The sequence below is a fragment of the Spodoptera frugiperda genome, chromosome 27 (assembly GCF_023101765.2).
Source record: "Spodoptera frugiperda isolate SF20-4 chromosome 27, AGI-APGP_CSIRO_Sfru_2.0, whole genome shotgun sequence".
In the NCBI taxonomy this organism is placed as follows: domain Eukaryota; kingdom Metazoa; phylum Arthropoda; class Insecta; order Lepidoptera; family Noctuidae; genus Spodoptera; species Spodoptera frugiperda.
The window spans coordinates 2,146,558-2,158,819 of NC_064238.1; positions in this window are offsets into that span (position 1 = coordinate 2,146,558).

The window sequence follows — 12,262 nt, forward strand, 5'->3', positions numbered from 1 at the left end:
AATGAAGTAACAATATACGGACACAAGAGAAGCACACCCTTTGATGTCTGCTCATATATTTAACAAGCTACTACGCAATAATTCACGGTAATCCGTGAAAATGTATGATGAATATCTTCGGGTAATTGTTTGACAAAAAAAAATTAAAACCAACGTATTGCGTATCGATTCTCTTAATTATATTTTTGTTTTAAAAATATTTTTTATATCGATGTATACTATTAGATCAAACCATTAAACCGAAAGCAGTATATACTGCTTTCGGTTTAATAGATTGATCTGATAAAGATACATTCATCCTAACTAACATTATATATAGCTATAATATACATATGATGTTACTACAGCAAAATTAGATTTAAGAAAAAATATCAACGAGCTACGGAGTAGCCCGTAGCTGAAGAAGTCCTAAGCTAAAACTACAATCCATTTACCAGTAAGTAAATTAATTGTACTGCACAAAGCGTATGACCATTGTTTCCCTACATATATCTTAAATAGCATAAAACAAATATATACTTATAATTTACACACAAGTAAAGCCGTGATCCATTAAAGGTTTATAGTTTAGTTATTACACAAACTAATCTTCACCGCCTTGTTTTACCACATTAAACAAGCAAGCAAATACCTACTTAATAAACTTAAATTTTAATTTGTTACCCGAACAAGTTTATACGAGTATTTAAATTAATTCAAAATCAAAACATAATAATTTAAATGCGTGCAGTTAGTTCATAACGTACACATTTGCAAATACTCCACCTGTTAACTAATAGTGATTCATCATGTATGAATTATTTACAAACTTCAGCTATTAATGTTCAATAGTTTTCATCAACAAAATTGTATTTATACGAGTAATATGAGATTTTAACTAGAAAATTAAATTTACGATGCTTGCTCCAATGAGCTAAATACTATTATTAAAATTTCATAAAGGTTAGATATTAAAGTTTCATATGTAAATTCGTACTAATTATGTGTATGTATCTGATAAATTAGCTCAGGATGTCCACTCGCAAGATAGACAGACGACCTCATTAAGGTCGCTGAAAGCCGCTAGACGCAAGTCGCTTCCAATCTGCCTATCTGGAAATCATAGAAGAATAGACGTGCAACTATAGACGTCTTGTGGCTATAAAAATCTGAAAAATATGTCATATAAGTTTGTTAAATATTGAAAACCATTGTTTCGATGTCTGATTTGAGGTTACAGAAGGACCAATTACTCCCTAGTCAATCATCGCGATCCCCGATTCCCCAAAACCCTTAAATTCCTAAACGGCCGGTAACGCACCTGTAACGCCACTGGTGTTTCAATTGTTCATGGGCGGCGGTGATTACTTACCATCAGGTAATTTGTATGCTTGTTTATCGGCTTATACCATAAAACAATATAAACTCAACCTTCCAATAAAAAGAAAAATCGAGATAATTTACAAGTTTGACTGCATGAAAACCCAACAATATTCCAAAACAGTACCGTAATTTAGTAGAAAGACAAGCAAACCAACAGGATGGAAATGAACTAGTCGGTTTAAAATTTAAAACAGCCAGCGATGGCGGGCAATAAATCACTTTTTGTTCGCTATCTCAATGATGGATTATCGTACCGAGTATAGTGTAATCATGACTTTAAAATCCATTGACAATATTCGTTTAATACCGCCGTCATGTAGGAATTTGTTTGTTCATTTGAGCTGCTGTAGTGCTATTGTTAAACCATTATGTTTAAATCTGGAATTTGTCGGAACAAATTGACATGTTTATTGATTTATCGAGCCGTGTTATGTGTCGTTTGGAGTTGTATACATTTGTTAACATACTCTTCACACGAATTTGTTTCCATACTCTTGTTCTACGGGTGATGACTTCATATTGTGCTCTGATAGATCCGAAACTTTGACTGTTTAATGATATAACTGCCGGTAAACGCGGGTCAGTGTTTTGCAGACCTCAAAGGCAGGGTTTCAATAGTTTAGGACTTCAGTCCACCCTTATATAAATACAATGATATGTTTTTAGGTCAGAAAAACTATTGATCATTTGTGATGGAAAATAAACAGAAATCAAAATAGATCAAGATGATGAGTAACCATACAAAGTCTACAAAACTAATTTTAAAATATGATTGTCTAACTAATACATCGATACCCAAAACCTCATTGTCTTAAAGCATTCACAGACTATTGGAGCTGCCTATTCCAAACTACTTGGCAATAGGTAGCCATATTTTATGTATTGCTCACAATTGCCTTACTCATGGAATAAATGGAGCTCTAAATGGTACCAATGCGACGTGAATTGCTTTGGCCCGATGCCATATTATTGCTTTAATAATATCTATGCCTAATACAAATACAGGCATACCTGCAGACCTCGAATACTTGGGCAAATGTTTACTTTGAAATGGCGTGCTATTGGAGAAATATCGCTTCGATGTGGCCTAGTGAATTTCTTGGTAACTGTTCTAAGTTTGTTCTAACTACTCGTACTTTGTATTGAAGGTACAGTTCGTTGTATCATCGTGGTAGGCAGAGGTACACATTACGGCACATAATGCCACTGTACAATGTACACCCACTTTTCACCATTTGTGTTATAAGTCCCATGTAATAGGGGGTGAGCCTATTGCCATATACTGGACACAATTCCATACTCCATGCTACTACTGAGAAATTTTCGAAAAACCGAAAAATACCCAGTAATACTTTGTCCGACCCGGGAATCGAACCCGAGACCCCTTGCCTAGCAGTCAACCACTCGACCAACGAGGCAAAGAGTGAAGGTACAGTTCTTGTACTTATACTGCAGCAGGCAAAGAAGAATACATTTTTGTCATCAACTTAAACTTCCCATGCTTGTCGTAAGAATTGCAGCGCTCAGAGCCCTATAGTTCAGCATCTGAAAGTCACATGATATTGACGTTGACGATATCGAAACTAGTGGGTAAAAATTAGGATCTTTTTAGCGCAACTAAATCACTTCAAACTTGTTCCGTAGATAAAAACCAAGACTCCATAAAAAACAACAATATACCAATAATCTCAAGGACACAATAAAGAACAAACCAGTCGATAAGTTCAATAGAAACTGCACCTGTTTGCAATCGCCTCATTACTACCGTACTACAGGGGATTATGTATTAAGTTTTAAAGTATAAAACTAATAGTGTGCAAAACTGTCTAGGCACCGTGTAAAGCTAAGGAGCTCAGGCAAAGTTAGGCGGACTGAGATTTTTAAACTTTACTCATAAAAGATTTCGTTACGCTTTATGAATATGAAAATGTTATCCTCAATTTATAGAGCCAAGCGCTCCGTTGTTTGGGGAATGACAGAAGTTGCATTTAATACGGTACTTTATCTGGTGGTAAATTGTGGCAGATTGCTTATATTTCTTTAATTTGTTTACTATTATTTTCATTGAACAATTAAGTAGTTTAATGGTTTATCTCTTTAATCAAACACTCACAGATGTGACTTGGTCCTTGTGGTCAGTCACAAGTCCTTGGTCCTATTGGATTTGATTCGGTATTTAAATGAAATTGTAGATTTTAACCATTTATAATTTAATCCCGTTAAAAAATCCAATCAAACCCATATTAAACTAATATTTTCCACTACAACAACTCCTAAAACTTCAAAGAAATATTTAATTGAACCATAATCACAACTTATCTAGCCACACAAATGATCAGCTTCTAAATTTATCTAGAATATTCTTAGATTTGAAGGTGACCGCATCTCAATCGAAATTGTGAATTCAATCGAAAGATTCGTTCGACGGACCCTTCTGATCTATTCATAGGCATTCTCAGCTTGAACTGTGTCTAAGGACGCACATCAACTTAATACAATTCTATCAAATTCCTCTCAATCAATTCTCACCTTTGTTTACTTAGCTGTAAAGTTAAAAATTGTAGGCAAGTTGGTGTAGTTTCATGCGCTGGCCTGTCTGAACCTGAGGACTCGTAGGTCTTTGTTAGTAGCAGACTGAGTGACAACACGTCGGAGCCTCCGAGCGTTACTGCTAGGATTAAAAAGAATGTTGGAAATAAGAAGGATTGTTGAAAAGGCTTCGTTCGTTTGTATTTATAGAATTGAACTTGGGTAGATAGTGATATGTGAGATAGATTTGTAGTAGATTGATAAGCGTATCAGTCTCGTCATCTTTGAGAGAGTGTATTTTAAAATGGATGGATCTGATCTCTTGGACTTTATGAAAATATTTTTATGCTAATGTTTTTGGTTGCTGTTTCAAACTTTAAATGATAAAATTCAGATCTAAGTATTTGTAATACACAAATAGGATCTTACACTGAAACGTTCTAAAAATGCAGGCAAAGTGTGGGAGAGCTATGCTTTGGTACGAATGGGCCGACTCGACCGGAGTGATACCACGGCCTCACATAAAACCGACGTGAAACAACGCTTGCTTTGTGTTTTGTTGTGTGAGTGAGGTTACCGGAGGCCCAATTACCCTCCTTCCCAAAAATGCATTTCCACGAGGACCAAAAATGGTCCTACTACACAGTAAAGACCATCATTCCCCCTGACCAATAAAACCTGACCTACTCGTTCCCTAGGCGCTGGAAACGAGAACGTTAGCACCAATAAATCAGGAACGTATAATGTGAGACTACTCCAGCAACTGATTGCAAGCAAACACTGTTATACTGTTCTTTTGTTCACATATTGTTCGTGTGATTTGTTAGTAAAGTGGACTGTTACGGACAAAGACAGGACAAAGAGCTTGTTTAAGTTTCCAGGTCGCCTCGCTCGCGCAAATAGCCAACTTGTAACGTATTAGCTACTGTTAAACTTTGGACTTGAGAGGAATTGTTCGATGATTTGTTTCGCCAATTACCTTTTGAGGTGGCTAAGAATGTTGGGGTTTGAGGACGAACAATTATTGAGTACCTATCTATAGATTGTGATGTACTTTAACATTAAATTATATTTTTTATAAAGATTACGCAATAAGTGGTCTTAATTATTGCATAACCCGAACTAAAGCCAAGCCTTATTATCGACTCAATATGTTATTAATGTTATTATACTACCAAATCAAACCAGAACAAAATGGACGCCACATCAACTACATAGTAACCCCAAAGGAAGCAATGCTAATGCTGACTTATTTTAGTCTCTTCTCAATTTTTCCCCAAAGTTAGTATTCAACATCAACAATACACGCGAGATCTAATCACCCCTACCCTCCAATCAAACTTCAAAATGAGTCCTAACGACATAGTGTCAGCAGTCGCCCTGTAACAAGCCGTCCAGTGAGATCAGCGGCCACGTGCCTCGACTGCCATGCGAATCTAATTTCCTAAAGCGTTGTCTACACTATCATACCAATCGAGCTAGGAGACGCTGCAAAGTGTCCTTCCAAAGGATTTTATAAAATTCTCCTCTAAGATTTAGTTAGTCTTATTTAATAATAGTTTGTGTTGCACGTTTTATAAGAACTTTATGTATATTAAATTATATAACTTCATGGCAAGGCTGTACTGTATTGACATATAGTTTTATATAATAAGGAGTCTATACGGTGTCTACAAAACAAAAAAAACAATATCTTTACGAAGTCGGCTGGCACAAGATGTCCACTGCTGAACATAGGCCTTTGGGAGAGGTGACTTGCAGATAAGCCGGTTGGCAGCGACCTGCATTCAGCGCTCCCTGCGACCTTAATCAGTCGGCTGGTAACTGACAAAAATAATCATTATTCTAAGAATAATTATAACTAAAAGATTAAATGTTAAACACATTTCTAATTACTCCAAAATCCTAATTCACGCCACATTCTCTCCACTTTGTTTGTAATCAGATCAAAAAGTGTCATCCCCGATTTTATTACAACATTAAACAATTTGTTCGTATTTCACTTTAAGCGAAATTCGCTGGTTCCATATAAACACTAATCAGATTTATCATGATGAAATATGTTAACTGTTTCACATTGGGGCTCATTCGACCTGAAAACTGAGTGGGACTCGAAATAACAGGAACGTAATAATTGTGCTGAATAAATGAATTGTCCATGTCAGTAGGTAAGTAAAACTGTAGATAAACTGCACGGGAGTTTGTCATTGTTATGATATCATCTCGAGTTACTATTTCTTGAAGGAATAAGTAGGAGACCTACCGCATCAGCCCTACAGCATCAGAAGAATTACGTTGAAGAAGAAATACGAAGAAGTACGTTGAAGGCCTTTGGGAAGGGAACGAAATGCGACGAGGGCTTTGTTTCACGCCGGTTTTCTGATATCCAATTCGTACCCTAGCACTGTGCTTTATCGCTGTCCTATATATGAATGTCCTATACCGAGCTTAACCAAGAATGCTAACCTACTTCCAACTTAATGTGTTGTGGAGAGCAGATCGTAGTTGCTACATGAAAGCCGAAGTGGGCTTAACTTGAGTGCCCACCATAACCAAGTTGTAAGAGGGCTAAAATGTAGTAAGATGAAATTCTTCTCCAACAATTCCGTATGATAAAAGTCTTGCAAAAACATTATTACAGCTCGAACAAGAAATTGCGGAGAACGGAAAAAAAATCGGTTACAAAACTTTTAACTTCAAATATTTGTACGAGTTTGATTCCGGAAAACCTTTTTCTTCCTAAAAGTCGCGGTAAATTCATAAAGAATGAAACATTTGCAAGTGAAATGAAAGCTGGGAGACGAGAAAAATAAAGGATCCCCGGTCGGAAGAGAAATTCCCATTGTTACAACACTCCCGAATGAGGTCCATTTATGCATACGAAAACTTATTACGATTTTCAACGAAAAAAGTGAGAAAATCTCGCTTTTTGTCTAAGTAAGGGGTCTTGGGAATATTCCAACACCCCTTCTTTGGCATCGAATTAAGTATAATGCAATGTTGATATTAAAAAAATTGCTTATATCGAGTTTTGGAACGAAGCACATTATTCAAATTCTTCTTCTCACAATTCTTCTTTATTCAGCTACAGCATGAATACTTATTCAAATTAAGAATGTCTGTGTTACTTGCACTAACCAATTTGTATGTATAAGTCTTGTTGGCTAAGATCGCAACCGCAATTTTTCACCTCGAAATTCTAAGTTAAACTCTGTAGAAATGGGATTGTCTTGTGCCAGTAATTTAAAATTTCCTAAAAATATAATGGCGGCTTAGATTATAATACTCTAAAAGGCTAAGATTTTACATGTATCTTCTTTCCTGCAAGAAACATGTCTCACTTAATTAGCCAAACCTGTTTATCTCTATACGTACTCTTACAAAGACGACAATCGAGTATTGATATAAACAAAATATCCTCATTTATGTACTAAGAACAAACTACAGATTTATCCAATAATGTCCCTTATCACTTCCACCTTGTCCACTGAGCGTGGGATAAGTGGGATAAACTACAGACGTTCCCAACAAGCAAAGATTACGATAAGTATTTATAAATATCGATACGACCTATCTTCTACTTAATATTGAGCCACTTCACTTGTAATGAGAATATTCCTTACTTAGTTTCGCCTGAAACAGATTGTTTCAAGGATAATCAGATACGAGACTCGAATTTACGTACTTTATTAAGAGAAGAACATCAAAAAATTATCTCTAACTATCCAGACATCGTCTAAGGCCACGTGGATTGACTTCAAGGTCAAATTTTAGATGAAAGTAATTGGATCTTTCAATTTGAAATTCGTGTAAAGTTGGACAAGACTGTTAGCGTAAAAGTAGTTTAATAATAATCCAACCTAGCATATAAAGTGACAAGGGGTGCTTTAAAAAATAAATTAATCTATAATTTCATAACAACTTAAATATCTTCCGTCACTCAGTGACAATTTTCGAATCCAATTCACATTAAACGCCCCAAAGACCATCAATACAAAACAAGCCACAGACCGCGCGGTAATTCATGACAAAAGGACTTCCCTCCATTCAGCGCTTCAACAAAAGCAGCAGTTTTAAATTCAACATCAAACTTACAAAGTCCCATGAAAATTAGTTTCGAACAAAAAGATTGAAATCCTCAAACAAGCCTGTCCGAGGCAGGATAGTGTTCCTTTTATTACTCGTATATGGATGTCTATAAAGTCGTGCGGGCTTCGTTAGTAACATGAAAAGCAGCATTAGTGAGCCGACCTCCGGCTCAGAAGGATAATATCAAATAAAAGCCATAAAACATAATGTCAGGCTATGAGTTTGTACGGTGACTTTGCTTGGCGTTTTTACTGAGGAAATGTAATAAAGAGTCTTATTTTTGTTTGTCATGTTGCTAATTAATATTGGTTATGAGCCAAAAATTTGAAAAGAGTGTTTACTTATTATTAGTGGTGCTATTACAATAAAGACCTAAAACTCAATGCGATGCGATTGCTATACTAAACTGTTTCTAAGCACCCTAACATATACCTTTTTTAAAAGGGAAATCATCTAATGTCTTCTCCCGCCTTGGGTGAGGCAAGAAGACTTTCAAACTCTTACTGACTAAAAACCGCCCTGTTCCTACTCCTGTTTTTGAACTGGAGCCCCGGTAAACCTGCTAGGTAGTCCGCAGCTCCGGGTCGGGCATCAGCTTACTGGGGCCCACCTGTGGTGGTCCTGACGGGTCTTTGAAGCGCGCGCGGTACGCGATGCGCCGTACACTACCCTGCTACGCTTCGCTAAGATAAACCCTGTAATTGACTTTCTGATGTTATTTTACCACTATTTGTTTACTATGAATAGCTGTTAGTTTTCCTGTATAAATAAAAATCAACACTTGGGTCAGTGGTGACCTACGTTAGTCCAAGATTTCTTATGATGATAGCCTTCACCAAGTTATAAGATATTAAAAAATAACAAATCAACTTAAGATTGACAATATCTGTAGCAGCTCGATAATGTGAGATTTGAACACATCTCCAGGGGATAGTGAATCAGAGTGAAGATGGGACATATGTCTCACTACGCTCGTGAAAGTTGAGTGTCCCCAGGGATACGCCTTTATAGTCATTACACAAAGCCTAAAGCTGATTTCTTCAGAAGTCAATACTAATGACAATCTTTAATGTGGGATTACGAGGTTATGAGGTTTAATGTTTAGATTGTTTAATTGCATTTTTTTAACAAATCATAATCAAAATATTCTATGTTCTTTAAAAAAATGTTCATAGTAAATAATAAGACATTGGTAAATAAATCATAAATAATGTTCAATATCAAAAAGATTCAGTAATTAAATAGAGCCTGAAATTGTTCCCAGTATATTACGGATCCTTGCGGGATCACCGCCGTGGGATCTGGAGACGAAAGTGCTCGCGCACGTATATAGCTTACGTGCGGAGGCGCATGCAAAAAAATATGCTATTGGTAAATAATTCACGCAGGGATATCGAGTTTAATACACGGGCCAAGTAAAATAATGTTCAGGCCATGATGCGGAGCGAGAAATGGGACGCCGTCTCCTCCTTCTGCGAAGCAGTCATGCTAGCTAAGGAGGAGGCGGAGCGCGTGAGGGAACGATCCTCCTCACGCCCCAGCCGCCGCAGAAGACACTCCGGGCGTCGGGGATCGCGTGACGATCTCCGGCCACCGTAAGTGCAGGTCTCTGCGGACGCCCGACCAGAACCAGACCCGTGCGTACGGCGCGTCGCGTTCCGCGCGCGCCTCAAAGAGCCAGACCACCACAGATGGGGCCCAGTAGGGCTGATGCCTGATCCGGAGCTGCGGACAACGTAAAAGGTTACCGGGGCTCCGGCTCAAAGCAGGAGAAGGAACGGGGTGGTTTTTAGTCAGTAAGAGTCTGACACTCCCTCCCGCCTCACCCAAGGCGGGAGAAGTCATTGGATGATTTTTCAAACTCAAAAAAAAAAAAAAAAGTATATTACGGTCATTACAAGACAAATTTTGGAAAAAATCCTTAGGAATCATAAAACTAAGTATGTACCGATGTATTAATAAAATAAGTATAACAGACAGACAAGACGATCCCTCGTACTACAGGGTCACGGAACGAAGGCTCGGGAGCGGTAACGCCTAATCCGCTTTTTGGTCTTTTAAAGCGCCATTATCTGAGCCCCGTCAAACGAAAAGAAAGACTAAACGAATAAACAGACAAAGGAAAATGTACACCTTTGTATGTACGTGCGCACGAATTGTGTAATAGCTTGTTTTTTGGATTTTATTTGATTTACTCTTCGATTCTCAGAATTTGGATGGTTATTAAGGCATTATTTTCATATCATCAATGACTTCTCCCGCTTTGGGCGAGGCGAGAGGGAGTATCAGACTCTTACTGACTAAAAACCACCCCGCTTCTAATCCTGCTTTTCGAGCTGAAACCCCGCTAACCCGCTAGGTAGTCCGCATACATAACATAACATTGTCGTTATAAGCCTCGAAGCCATTTTAATAAATGCGACTTAACCAAATCGGTTAAGTCGCATTTATTAAAATGGCGATACCGTCATATAGTCGTCGCGAAGGGCGAGGCAATTGTCATCTTTATAAAATATATTTAGTGAAGACTTCGGAACATATTATTAGTCTACTAAACTTTATTAAGTCTTCACATTGACCTCAAAAAGATTGGATAAAAGACCAAGAAGTACGTAATCACAGTTCTATATAAATTCAGCGTAATGAAAACATAATGCGTACTTTATGTATTGTAACTAACTCCAATATTACTTACGTATGAAGCGAAATAATGTTTTTGTACGTTCTCGCTCTAACGAATAGTAATCTTGTACACTTTTGCTTATTCCCAAACGTTATTACAATTTTGGCTAGTTTGCGATAGCTGCTTTACCTTCATAAAATTTTGAAAATGAAAAAAATGTATAATTTCCATAAACTGTATATACAGTAAGAATCAGTGTATATATCATCACATCATTAACAAAGCATTCTATTTACTTGATGGGTTTGTCATAGTATCCTCATTTGTTTGGCTAGTTGGATATCGTACATTAAAATGTAAGGGTTGACAAACAACTGGGAATAGTAGGGGTGATAAACACTGTTTATGCATGATCCGGAGCTATGGACTTCCTGGCGGGTTTACCAGGTGCTGGCTAGAAAAGCAGGAGTAGGAACGGGGTGGTTTTTAGTCAGTAAGAGTCTGACACTTCCTTTGGCCTCACCCAAGGCGGGAGAAGCCTTTGGATGATTATCCCTCTTTATAAAACAGTTTATGCATAAAATATTATATCAATCTAACTTTCCAGCGACTCAATAACAATTACAAGCCAAAAACATCGAAACAGATTAAACATTCACTTGTAAAACATTCGACACAAAACTTAAATCCAGAATTCTACTTTAAATCTATTGGCGAACAAACAACAAAGTACGTGGCGACACCTATACCTTGGAGGATTACAAAACCTAACCACTTAAGTATGCCATCTTGAAAGTTTCACAAAGTTGGACAAGTGACTCAAAACGAGACTAATAACAAATTGAAATTCATCCGAGACACTTGATTCTAAAACAATAGAAGCAACAAAGTATATACGGACAGACAGAACGAATTTCCCACGAGATAAGTATATCATAGCGAGCATTGACTCTGACGTATAGATAATGGACCATCTTATATATCTCCAAGACGTTCTCATGTTTGGAACTGCTGTCGCTATAAATATCTTACATGGATATCGTATTAAATTGTTTTTTGTGCTTTGGCGTTTCTTCGTTGGTTTGTTTGAGGTTTTTTTGTGTAAATGTAATAAGTTTAATGTACCAAGATGTATTACCGCCATACTCTGAGTCATTTAATGATTGCTTAATTCAGTCTCTAGCAATTGTTTTCTCCGGGGCTGCGGACTACCTAGCGGGTTTACCGGGGCACCAGCTCGAAAAGTAGGAGTAGAAACGAGGTGGTTTTTAGTCAGTAAGAGTCTGACACTCCCTCTCGCCTCACTCAAGGCGAGAGAAGTCATTGATTTCCCCCTTAAAAAAGCAATTGTTTTCGGAACAAAATCATTACCAAGGAATAGTTTAAGTAATCATCAAATGACCCTGATTACGGCAGTTAGAGGAGAAAAAAATAAAAAACTTTTCTTGTATTACGAATCAAATCAAAAGATATATTGCTAATGTACCTACTCAGTTGAGTAGTCTACAAACAACATACAAATATGAATATTTAAATACGTAAGTTACTCCCACATATCATATTAATAAACCCACAAACAGATAAACGGCTCCAAAGGTAATATCCATTATCATTATTCCAGATAGCAGCCAAGAAATCCAGACCAAAATTAGTTAGTAT